Here is a 12,860-nt window from a genome sequence, read left to right on the forward strand (position 1 = left end):
GTAGCTGAGTATTATACGTAGCATTAAGGATACGGGGCACTTTTCCGGTTCAATATTACGTAAAAATCAACACCTATTTCTTTCAGGCAGTGTTTATAATGTATTTGTTTTACGGTTTTTTATTGATATCAGGTAATGCAGCACACTTTCTAAACAAATTAGATGTATTTCGAATATTTTTGAATCTGCTAGGGTTATTAAAAAATTACAAATAAACTGATGCAATTTTTTTCTCAAAATGCTTCCTCAAATTGGGGTACCAATTAATCCAATGTTATACATTTGAAGGTGACCAGATTTTTACCAGATATGTATGGCATGATGGCTGAGGTACTAGACCTATTTAATTCCACCTATTATGTATATTACAAGGATAAAAAAATATCACAGCTTACATTTTAATTTTTGTAATTTTTTCCCTAATAAAAATGTTATTTTTTTCTATAATTTAGTTGATTCTGCAATAAACCTTAGGTCTACTACATAAGTATGGACTATTACAAGTTACAGAAAAAAATTAAAGCAATGCTTTATAAACTTTAGGAAATATTTGTACCTGAATTCTGAAAAACACAACTTGCAGTAAATTGCGAATGAAGATATGAGTCCAACTAAACGGTGCCTCAGAACATTCCTTAAGCATAGTCTTCATCCTGCAGCATTTCTTCATCTTCAAGCTTCCTCTTAGCATTCCTTTCAGCACTTCTTGCTTCTTTAGTAACTTGAAGAGCGATTCTTTCAGCTTCATGCATACCCGTTGTCTGCCACAAACAAGCAATTAATCTTCCATATTAGAGCCAGGGCTTCCAACCTTCCTATCACTCCATCACTGAAACATATCACTAGTACACCTACTTTTAATTATTAAGTCGTAAAAAAACATTCTTGGATAATCTTACTCAAATGCAGTGGTTGAAACTTTCATTTGTATACTGAGTGTCCCTATGAAGACATTTACTAAGCAAAACGGGGTCAGTCAGGTCTCTAAAAATTGGTTTTATTTAATTCATAACAGGCTCAGTAAGAGCATGCTTATGATGGTATATTTGACCACTTTCTTTTGCTTTTTGGCGACCACACCAAGAATCTGCTCCTATAGGGCAAATTCCGTGAACAGGATGGTCATCTGTGGACAACTTATCAAAGTAGGTGGTCCATACAGCTATTCTCATTGCTGTAACATCATTCAGAGATGCAGTTTGTCTAAAATCGTAACACGGTCCCTGACTTCAGCCGTCGCACGGACGCCAAAATGGAAAATATTGAAATAAACGATATCGGAATTGAAAAACAACTGCTATCACTTAGTAGCGGAAAAGCATCCGGACCAGACGAGATACCCTTAAGATTCTACAGTGATTATGCTAAAGAACTTGCCCCCTTTCTATCAGCAATTTATCGTAGATCGCTGGAAGAACGTAAAGTACCTAGCGACTGGAAGAAAGCGCAGGTCGTTCCCATTTTCAAGAAGGGTCATAAATCAGATGCGAATAATTATAGGCCTATTTCGCTTACGTCACTCTGTTGTAGAATAATGGAACATGTTTTGTGTTCTCGTATTATGACGTTCTTAGATAATACAAATCTCCTTCATCATAACCAACATGGATTCCGCAAACAGAGATCATGTGAAACTCAGCTCGCCCTATTTGCCCAAGAAATTCACAGTGCCGTAGACACTGGCGAGCAGATTGATGCCGTATTCCTGGACTTCAGGAAGGCATTTGATACGGTTCCGCACTTACGTTTAGTGAAAAAAATACGAGCTTACGGAATATCGGACCAGGTTTGTGATTGGATTCAGGATTTCCTAGAAGAAAGAACACAACATGTCATTCTTAACGGTTCAAAATCTGCAGATGTAGAGGTAATTTCGGGAGTACCGCAAGGAAGCGTGATAGGACCTTTATTGTTTACAATATACATAAATGACTTAGTTGACAACATCGGTAGCTCCGTGAGGCTATTTGCAGATGACACGGTTGTCTACAAGAAAGTAGCAACATCAGAAGACTCGTACGTACTCCAGGAAGACCTGCAGAGGATTAATGCATGGTGCGACAGCTGGCAGCTTTCCCTAAACGTAGATAAATGTAATATAATGCGCATACATAGGGGCAGAAATCCATTCCAGTACGATTATGCCATAGGTGGTAAATCATTGGAAGCGGTAACGACCGTAAAATACTTAGGAATTACTATCCGGAGCGATCTGAAGTGGAATGATCACATAAAACAAATAGTGGGAAAAGCAGGCGCCAGGTTGAGATTCATAGGAAGAATTCTAAGAAAATGTGACTCATCGACGAAAGAAGTAGCTTGCAAAACGCTTGTTCGTCCGATTCTTGAGTATTGCTCATCAGTATGGGACCCTTACCAGGTTGGATTAATAGAAGAGATAGACATGATCCAGCGAAAAGCAGCGCGATTCGTCATGGGGACATTTAGTCAGCGCGAGAGCGTTACGGAGATGCTGAACAAGCTCCAGTGGCGGACACTTCAAGAAAGGCGTTACGCAATACGGAGAGGTTTATTATCGAAATTACGAGAGAGCACATTCCGGGAAGAGATGGGCAACATATTACTACCGCCCACATATATCTCGCGTAATGATCACAACGAAAAGATCCGAGAAATTAGAGCAAATACGGAGACTTACAAGCAGTCGTTCTTCCCACGCACAATTCGTGAATGGAACAGGGAAGGGGGGATCAGATAGTGGTACAATAAGTACCCTCCGCCACACACCGTAAGGTGGCTCGCGGAGTATAGATGTAGATGTAGATGTAGATGTAATAGACAGTCCATAACATCTCTGAAAAATGACTATTTCAGTTTCTATCAATCTGCCTCGGCCAGACTGAAGTTTTCTATCAGATAGCAACTTTCCTTTCATTTCTCTTTGTAGCTTCCTCTATCTAGCACCCATCCTCTTTTTCACGGGCACCGACCTCTATAATACACTCCTGGAAATTGAAATAAGAACACCGTGAATTCATTGTCCCAGGAAGGGGAAACTTTATTGACACATTCCTGGGGTCAGATACATCACATGATCACACTGACAGAACCACAGGCACATAGACACAGGCAACAGACCATGCACAATGTCGGCACTAGTACAGTGTATATCCACCTTTCGCAGCAATGCAGGCTGCTATTCTCCCATGGAGATGATCGTAGAGATGCTGGATGTAGTCCTGTGGAACGGCTTGCCATGCCATTTCTACCTGGCGCCTCAGTTGGACCAGCGTTCGTGCTGGACGTGCAGACCGCGTGAGACGACGCTTCATCCAGTCCCAAACATGCTCAATGGGGGACAGATCCGGAGATCTTGCTGGCCAGGGTAGTTGACTTACACCTTCTAGAGCACGTTGGGTGGCACGGGATACATGCGGACGTGCATTGTCCTGTTGGAACAGCAAGTTCCCTTGCCGGTCTAGAAATGGTAGAACGATGGGTTCGATGACGGTTTGGATGTACCGTGCACTATTCAGTGTCCCCTCGACGATCACCAGTGGTGTACGGCCAGTGTAGGAGATCGCTCCCCACACCATGATGCCGGGTGTTGGCCCTGTGTGCCTCGGTCGTATGTAGTCCTGATTGTGGCGCTCACCTGCACGGCGCCAAACACGCATACGACCATCATTGGCACCAAGGCAGAAGCGACTCTCATCGCTGAAGACGACACGTCTCCATTCGTCCCTCCATTCACGCCTGTCGCGACACCACTGGAGGCGGGCTGCACGATGTTGGGGCGTGAGCGGAAGACTGCCTAACGGTGTGCGGGACCGTAGCCCAGCTTCATGGAGACGGTTGCGAATGGTCCTCGCCGATACCCCAGGAGCAACAGTGTCCCTAATTTGCTGGGAAGTGGCGGTGCGGTCCCCTACGGCACTGCGTAGGATCCTACGGTCTTGGCGTGCATCCGTGCGTCGCTGCGGTCCGGTCCCAGGTCGACGGGCACGTGCACCTTCCGCCGACCACTGGCGACAACATCGATGTACTGTGGAGACCTCACGCCCACGTGTTGAGCAATTCGGCGGTACGTCCACCCGGCCTCCCGCATGCCCACTATACGCCCTCGCTCAAAGTCCGTCAACTGCACATACGGTTCACGTCCACGCTGTCGCGGCATGCTACCAGTGTTAAAGACTGCGATGGAGCTCCGTATGCCACGGCAAACTGGCTGACACTGACGGCGGCGGTGCACAAATGCTGCGCAGCTAGCGCCATTCGACGGCCAACACCGCGGTTCCTGGTGTGTCCGCTGTGCCGTGCGTGTGATCATTGCTTGTACAGCCCTCTCGCAGTGTCCGGAGCAAGTATGGTGGGTCTGACACACCGGTGTCAATGTGTTCTTTTTTCCATTTCCAGGAGTGTATTTGTAGAGCTCCATCACGCTCCATACCTTAACTGTTCAAATGGTTCAAATGGCTCTGAGCACTTAACATCTGTGGTCATCAGTCCCCTAGAACTTAGAACTATTTAAACCTAACTAACCTAAGGAGATCACACACATCCATGCCCGAGGGAGGATTCGAACCTGCGACCGCAGCAGTCGCGCGGTTCCGGACTGAGCGCCTAGAACCGCCAGACCACCGCGGCCGGCTACCTTAACTGTAACCATCATAATTCTTAGAACACTGATGTTCAATATGTCGTCCAGTGTTACCATGGCAGGTGTGGCAGTACTTACATAAGCACTCAACTTAACAAGTTTTCCATTCTCCAGAGAAGTAGCACTTACAACGGAGGAACGATGTCCCCGACGTTGCCATATCGCATCAAGTGCAACTGTACGTTTCGTAGATGCTTTAGACACAACCGTCATGGCACCTAGAAGTATTTTTACGTACTTGCTGAACCTACTGGAGGAGAAGGAAAGTCCATCAAATCACAAAACGTTTGGGCAGCCTTTTCTCCTTTTCCTAATGCACGCATTGCATACACTAACTTCAAACTAACATGATCTGAATCCTGCACAGTGTTCGAAGTCATTTTCGACGTAGATTTAGTGCAGGATCTACACAGAACAACTAATTTTGACGCTAAAACTTTCCTGCTACTTTTTGGTTCAGTTACTTCCACACTGCCTACACCATCACATTGTTTACATTTCGTCACTTCACTTTATCAAAGAAGATACGATGCTCACATCAACAACAACACATCCACTACAAACAGCGTCATTGTTAACACAAAAATTTGAATCACTAGGAGGCGTGCCATGTGGAAGTTTCTTCCGTGAAGAACTGATACATAGGTCACTTTCAACGGTGTGGCTTGCGTTGTTTGTGAACCGGTTACCACGGAATTTCGGTTTATTGAATTCTTGATGTGTGGCATAGTTCGTATTTATTGCACACGATACGATATGTACCTCCACAAATATATATAACACTTGGGCAACAAATATTCAGTAACACATGAACAAACTGCTTCAGCGAAACAAAAGTAAATACTAGCAAAGATTATCATTTACAGACACTAGAAATCACACTGTTACCAACATATACAATGTATCATACGTATAATCAGTGGAAAAAGAAAGTTCACAGTTCTTTTCGAAATAATACTGGTTTCTGTAACATAAATAAAGCGGGCATGGCAGCATACATGACCATAACTTTAAAAGTTGGTATATATAGGTTATTTTTCATCTGAAACGCTATAATGTATGTACCAGTGTAATCAGGAAAGGCTATAGAATTTAATAAAGTCATTAAAAAATTTAAATTTTTCCACCATTTATAAGTACCCTGTATCCTTAAGGGTGTATCAAAAAGAATCATCCGATTTTTGAAACATCATAACTGTTGTGTTATTTGAGATAGGCCTATGTGCGTGGACCATATACTGTTGGAAAGAGCAAACTCTCGAGTTTTCAATAGTTCCGGCTAGGTAGCAGCAGTGTGCACCCGCTTCAGTTCTAGTAAAAATGGTGTGGGGAAACAGATAGTGTTTTGTTATTTACAATGAAATGAATACCCATAGCTGCATACAGGCGTTGATATACGTCAACGGGGATAGTTGAAAAGTGTGCCCCGAGCGGGACTCGAACCCGGGATCTCCTGCTTGCATAGCAGACGCTCTATCCTTCTTTTTCGATATTGTTCGTTGCGTTTCGTTTGGGCGGACGTTACAAGACATCCGTTCAAGTTGATCGTTGATTCTTGGATTTTTTTTTTTTTTTTTTTTTTTTTTACTACAGGCAGCAAGCCGCCCGCTGACCTGACACGCTGAGCTGCCCTGCCGGCTGCATCCTTCTGAGCCACCGAGGACACAGAGGATAGTGCGACTGCAGGGACTTATCTCTGGCACGCCTCCCGTGTGACCCACATTCCCAACTTATTGTCCCGCACTATTTTCATAGAGCCCCTGCCAATTACACTCATTACTCGCGGCTTTTTTTACCGATTCCCGTAAGAGTTCGGGCACTCTTTGCGCACTGTTGTACCGAATCTGTTAAGCGTAGGCTTCGTCCGATTGGCAGTGTGGGGGTGGGTTTTATCGTGCAACAGGATTAATTCCGTCCGACAGCTTTCCGAGAGTCCGAGGGCAAATGCCAAAGCCAACAGTCGAAACATCCCACATCTCCTTCACCAAAGAAATACAAAGCTGCTCGTACAAGTTCCAGTAAGGTCTCCGACTTCAGCGGTCTCGGTTCGTCGAACTCCTCTAGCGTGGAAGCAAAATCAGTGCGCAGCGCTATGAAGACACTTTGAAGAAACTGCGACAGGTCACAAAGAAGAAACGCCCTGTAATGCTGTTGGACAGAATCACCCTGTTGCAGGACAAGGCCCGCCCCCCGCACTGCCAATCAGACGAATGCTACGCCTCAGCGATTACGTTGGGAAATACTGCAGCATCCTCCGTACAGCCCGGAATTCTCGAAGTCTGATTTTCTCATCTTTGGCGAACCGAAGAAAGACACGCACGGACGTCGGTTTCAGTCGGACGGGGAAGTGCAAGAGCCCGCATCTCGTGGTCGTGCGGTAGCGTTCTCGCTTCCCACGCCCGGGTTCCCGGGTTCGATTCCCGGCGGGGTCAGGGATTTTCTCTGCCTCGTGATGGCTGGGTGTTGTGTGATGTCCTTAGCTTAGTTAGGTTTAAGTAGTTCTAAGTTCTAGGGGACTGATGACCATAGATGTTAAGTCCCATAGTGCTCAGAGCCATTTGAACCATTTGAAGTGCAAGAGTGGTTGCGGTTGTGGATCCGTCTGCAGCCTAGCGCCTTCTACGAAACAGGAAATTGATCTTCTCGTCTCCCAGCGGGACAAATGTCTTAAAGCGTGTGGTGATTACTTTTGAATGGAATCATTCCATGGTCCCGTTGCGGCGAGTGTTGTGCTTTCATTTGACTCCCTCTTAAAATACGTCGAAAATAAAATCAAAATTTATAATGCGGCGAAGAGTCGTCTTTCGACAAATGCAGTGAAGCTTTAAGAATATCTTATCGTCGTTGCAACATCGGTGCCTAGTGAATGTTTATTTTTTTAAATTTGTGCAGGTACGGCTCAGAACAAAATGGTTCAAATGGCTCTAAGCAGTATGGGACTTAACATCTGATGTCATCAGTCCCCTAGACTTAGAACTACTTAAACGTAGCTAACCTAAGGACATCACATACACATCCATGCCCGAGGCAGGATTCGAACCTGCGACCGTAGCAGCAGCGCAGTTCCGGACTGAAGTGCCTAGAACCGCTCGCCACAGCGGCCTGCTACGGCTATGAACAGAAATAAGTTGTCTCCTAAATATTTACAGCATTTACTCTTTTTGGAAAACATTCGAAAAGGTTACTGTTTAAGGATTGTCGTTATTGAAGAAATAAAAGCATTTAATATATTTTATTTGACTACAAAAAATAAGCAGTCAAGTAAAATTCTTCACGGTAAATGATAACAGCAAGACAGTTGCAGGATAAAGATTTATTAAAATCCTTTACCACGGTTTCGGTATATCTAAATACACCTTCATCACAAGTAAAATACACTAAAATCACATCATGCAGTGGAGATACATAAAACAATTGCGCCAAAGGTGTCGTCAGTAGTTAAAATATCGTCTCCATTTATACAACATAATTGTGGACAGAGGGTCGATGCGAACACAGCATAGCATCAGTACTTCGCCAGTGAACACAGGTAATGATGTCATGCTGTGTTCGCATCGACCCTCTGTCCATAATTATGTTGTATAAATGGAGACGACATTTTAACTACTGACGACTTATTTGGCACAAATGGTTTATGTATCTCCTCTGCAGGATGTGATTTTAGTGTATTTTACTTCTGATGGTGGTATATTTAGCTATACCGAAACCGTGGTCAAGGATTTTAATAGATCTTCATCCCGCAACTGTTTGGCTGTTATCATTTACCGTGAAGAATTTGAACAGTTGCTGTTTCATCCATGTTTAAAATCTTGTCAAGTAAAATATCATATATCTTCAGGATTACTTCATTTACATAAAAATTAAGAAAAGTGTCGATATCAGTATGTATCGACACTTTTGAAGTACTCGTATGAGCAGTATCGCAGAACGACCTGAGTATTATAGTCAGCAACTAGGTATCGATACTCTGATGGTACGGGAAGGTCCCCAGGCCCGACTGGAGCTGTCACAATTTCGCACAGAGACGGAGCTATCTGCGAGCCGGGCCGGTCACGCGGCCAGGTGCGGCTCTGTCGCAGCCGCCGCGGCCTCACGGTGAAGGTCGCCCTCTGAAAACAATTACGTAAGCAGCAGGCGGCAGGCGGCAGAAGGCAGACGAGCTCACGGCCGCCGTGACACGGCGGAACACCACACGCCAATTACCCAGGGGCACGACACGGGCAGGTAACGAACGCCGCAGACCAGCCGCCACTCCACTACCGTCCTCAGCTCGACTTTTCAGCACCCTGGCGAACGTGAAACGTCATCACCGTGAGTCCGAGCTTCGTCCAGGTTCTATAGAACTATACTGTAAGTTAGGACGGAAACTAAGAAACAGTTAACGGATGTGAACGTTAAACCAGTGCAGCACCTGAAATAAGAGCTGTGTCGGTTTCTTTGACATTCACATTTATAGTGTTCTGTTGAGGGTAACCGCAGTTGAAACAATCCATGTTTCTGAAATGAACCTGCTTCAGCTGTATATGAACTTCCACAGGAATACGACCGGTTTCGTGGTTTCAAATTGCTTTCAATTATATTCAGATTTGGCAACGGTCGTGCCGCAATGGCTACACCGGTTCCCGTGAGATCACCGAAGTTAAGCACTGTCGGGCGTGGTCTGCACTTGGGTGGGTGACCATCCAGACCGCCATGCGCTGTTGCCATTTTTCGGGGTGCAGTCAGCCTCGTGATGCCAATTGAGGAGCTACTCGACCGAATAGTAGCGGCTTCGGCCAAGAATACCGTCATAACGACCGGGAGAGCGGTGTGCTGACCACACGCCCCTCCTATCCGCATCCTCCACTGAGGATGACACGGCGGTCGTATGGTCCCGGTAGGCCACTCGTGGCCTTAAGACGGAGTGCTTTTTTTATCTTCAGCTTTACACACTTCAGTACAACATGTAAGCCCTGATACAGGAAGGAGGACGTCTCAACCTTCTCAAAATGAAATAGTTACCCATAACAAGCGGGGCGTCACAATTCACTTTTAGCCCCCCTCCTAACCGTATCCGGTCCACCCCGATAGCTGAGTGGTCAGCGCGGCGGTCTGTCACGCCAAGAGGCCCACGTTCGATTCTCGGATGGGTCGGAGATTTTCTCCGCTCAGGGACTGGGTGTTGTGTTGTTCTCATTATCATTTCATCATTATCATCAGTGGAACGCAACGGGAAACCACCACTTCCCTAGACGCTCATGCGTTGCACCTCTGTCCGCAGCTCGTGGTCCTGCGGTAGCGTTCTCGCTTCCCGCGCCCGGGTTCCCGGGTTCGATTCCCGCCGGGGTCAGGGATTTTCTCTGCCTCGTGATGACTGCGTTTTGTGTGCTGTCCTTAGGTTGGTTAGGGGACTCATCAGGACTGATGACCATAGCTGTTAAATCCCATAGTGCTCAGAGCCATTTGAACCATTTTTTGTTGCACCTCTCTGGCGAGGCTTCCCACATGACAAGGCCTGCCGTAAGGCAGAACACAAAGTTATTATTAACCGTATCCGGGCATAAATGTTTACTGACGTATGTAATTTGAAATCACGAAACCGGCAGTGCTTCTGTAAGAGTTTGTGTACAGCTGAAAGTGTTTTATTTTAGGAACGTGAATTCGTATTATTGACCTCTGGAGGCACCTCATCAAGAATAAAGAAATTATGCTGCGATAATTTAGAGCTCCACCTGAAATAATTCGCTTATCCGTCCTCGAAATTTCCTTAGCGTCTTGCGAAATTCCACTCGCCAGCGCAGACAGAATCGTCAGACTCCGGGCGATGTGTGGCGTGCGAGGTGAAATACGCTACGTGCTGCTCCGAGGATTCGATCGGAGATGCTTAGTGAGGTATCCACATTAATTTTCAGCATTGGTATGCCATCAAAACAATATAAAGAAGAGCCGCCAGGCTCGATTTGACCGTAGAAAGCGTTCAAAAAATGGTTCAAATGGCTCTGAGCACTATGGGACTTAACATCGGAGGTCATCAGTCCCCTAGAACTTAGAACTACTTAAACCTAACTAACCTACTGACATCACACACATCCATGCCCGGGGCAGGATTCGAACCTGCGACCGTAGCGGTCGCGCGGTTCCACAATGAAGCGCCTAGAACCGCTCGGCCACGCCGACCGTCGAAAGCGTTCAACTTCTCCTTAATCCAATCTCAGTAATTAAATCTCTGTAGCGATACAACCACTTTGAGGAAGACTACGACATTCGAAGACTGTACAGCAGCTACAGATCACACCCCACCTCCAACTATCAATAAGGAAAAGCCGCACACAAACAAACTTGCTCGAAAACATAAGACATTTATTGGCGTCAAGGAGGTTAGAATACAGGGAGACGCCATTACGCCGAAAAACTGAAGCCAGCATCTGCCAGACGGGTTAGTCTTAGCGAAGTGTTCGTATTGCAGTCCTCTTCTTCAGTTTCATTTAAAACACGAATAAATTATGTTTTCAGCCGTCCAATGATGTGTATTGTTCCACGGAAGTATGTTCTTTCATACTCGGAATTCATTGTCATTTCAACGCATTAACGCTAAGATGGTAAGTTTAAGAAAGGGCTTCTATCGAGAAACAGATTCTGCTGACGTCAGTGCCCGGCACTGACAACGTCATCTGTTCTTTATTCTAACCTAATTTATTAGTATCAGTTAATCACAGACAAGGCTGTTACTTTTATCTAACACTTCCTCCATCTAAACAATGGAACGACGCTCTGCTCTGACGTCAAGCTCACAAATTCGCAACACTCTTCAAGAAAAGTAGAGTTTGATGCACATGCGTGCAAACGCACTTTCGAATGCTGTGTAGGATTTCTGTGGCGGAAAAAACTCCCGTTATTTACAACGATCACAAACTACCGACTTCTGAAATGATACCCACTTTAAAACACAAACTCCATCGCTGAGAGTCCGTCACTTTCCACCTCAACCACACTAGCGACCAACTGACCCATAGGTTTCGCGAGTTACAAAACCACTCCACAAAATCATTTAACACTTCGATCTTCTGAGAGGCGGCACGCCACTCTGTCACTTTAATAACATTGTCAGTCAGATTAATATTGATACTGTAGGTCATCATCACCAGCACTACATTTGTTACGTGTGGTTTACGACTTTTTACGTGAGGAAATTGTGGGCAGAATGTTCTTGGTTCAAATGGATCTGAGCGCTAAGGGACTTAACTTCTGAGGTCATCAGTCCCCCAGAACTTAGAACTACTTAAACCTAACTAACCTAAGGACATCACACACATCCATGCCCGAGGCAGGATTCGAACCTGCGACCGTAGCGGTCACGCGGTTCCCGACTGTAGCGCTTAGAACCGCTCGGCCACTCAGGCCGCAGAATGTTCTTATTATTGCATGTATAATCTACAGAGAACTTATACCCGAGGGGTCATAGTGGAGGTGACAGAGAAGAGGGAGAGAGATGAATGGGGTGCCATAAATGCTGTACCTGTACACTTCCCTGCTGGGCTCCCATTCTATCCTGGCTGCCGATAAAGAAGATATTCCAAAAATCCCACTGAGGCTTTTGCCCATCCTAACTAAAGCGCGCCACAATTAATGCATCATAACATAACTCTCAGAACTGAAATCTGAATTGAATTATTATTTCGCCAACCGATCCATACCGGCCATGTCTTCTGGAAACTACCCATACACTTTCTGTGAATATTTTCTTTTCTTCCTACGATTTGCAGTAATCTTCCCTTTTCCTCCCCACCCTTCTCCGACGAGAGAAACACTGAAATTCAAAAAGCCTATACACCATATCACTTTGTTTTACAAGTGACATAACTAAATTACTATGAACCGTATTTCAGGTGGGGCTTTACTTTTTCGTGTATCACGGCATCTTTGTTAAGAATGGGCTGGAAACACACACACACACACACACACACACACACACACACACACACACATACTGCTGGAAACACACACACACTCATACACAGCCAATTTAACAGAAAGGTAAGGTGTTTGTCTTAAAATGGTTGGACACATGATGATTGCAATCTCACTACATGCTTGCCTGGAATCGAGAAATAAAAAATATGATTGTGTAGGCATTGCTTTTGAGTTGTATCCGTACGAAACGTGCGCAGGTCAGATCGACTTCAAACAAAATTGTACTCTGTTTTCTTCTCCGGGAAGCTGCAGGTGTCCTCATCTGTTCGCTGTGATGTCTGGCATCAGA

General features: G+C 45.3%; 1 pseudogene; it reads left to right on the plus strand.

The window, feature by feature from the left end:
- Positions 1 to 9,209: 9,209 nt before the first annotated feature.
- On the plus strand, positions 9,210 to 9,327 carry LOC126177867 (5S ribosomal RNA; annotated as a pseudogene).
- Positions 9,328 to 12,860: the final 3,533 nt, after the last annotated feature.

This window comes from Schistocerca cancellata, chromosome 3 (genome assembly GCF_023864275.1).
Source record: "Schistocerca cancellata isolate TAMUIC-IGC-003103 chromosome 3, iqSchCanc2.1, whole genome shotgun sequence".
NCBI classification, from domain to species: Eukaryota; Metazoa; Arthropoda; class Insecta; order Orthoptera; family Acrididae; genus Schistocerca; species Schistocerca cancellata.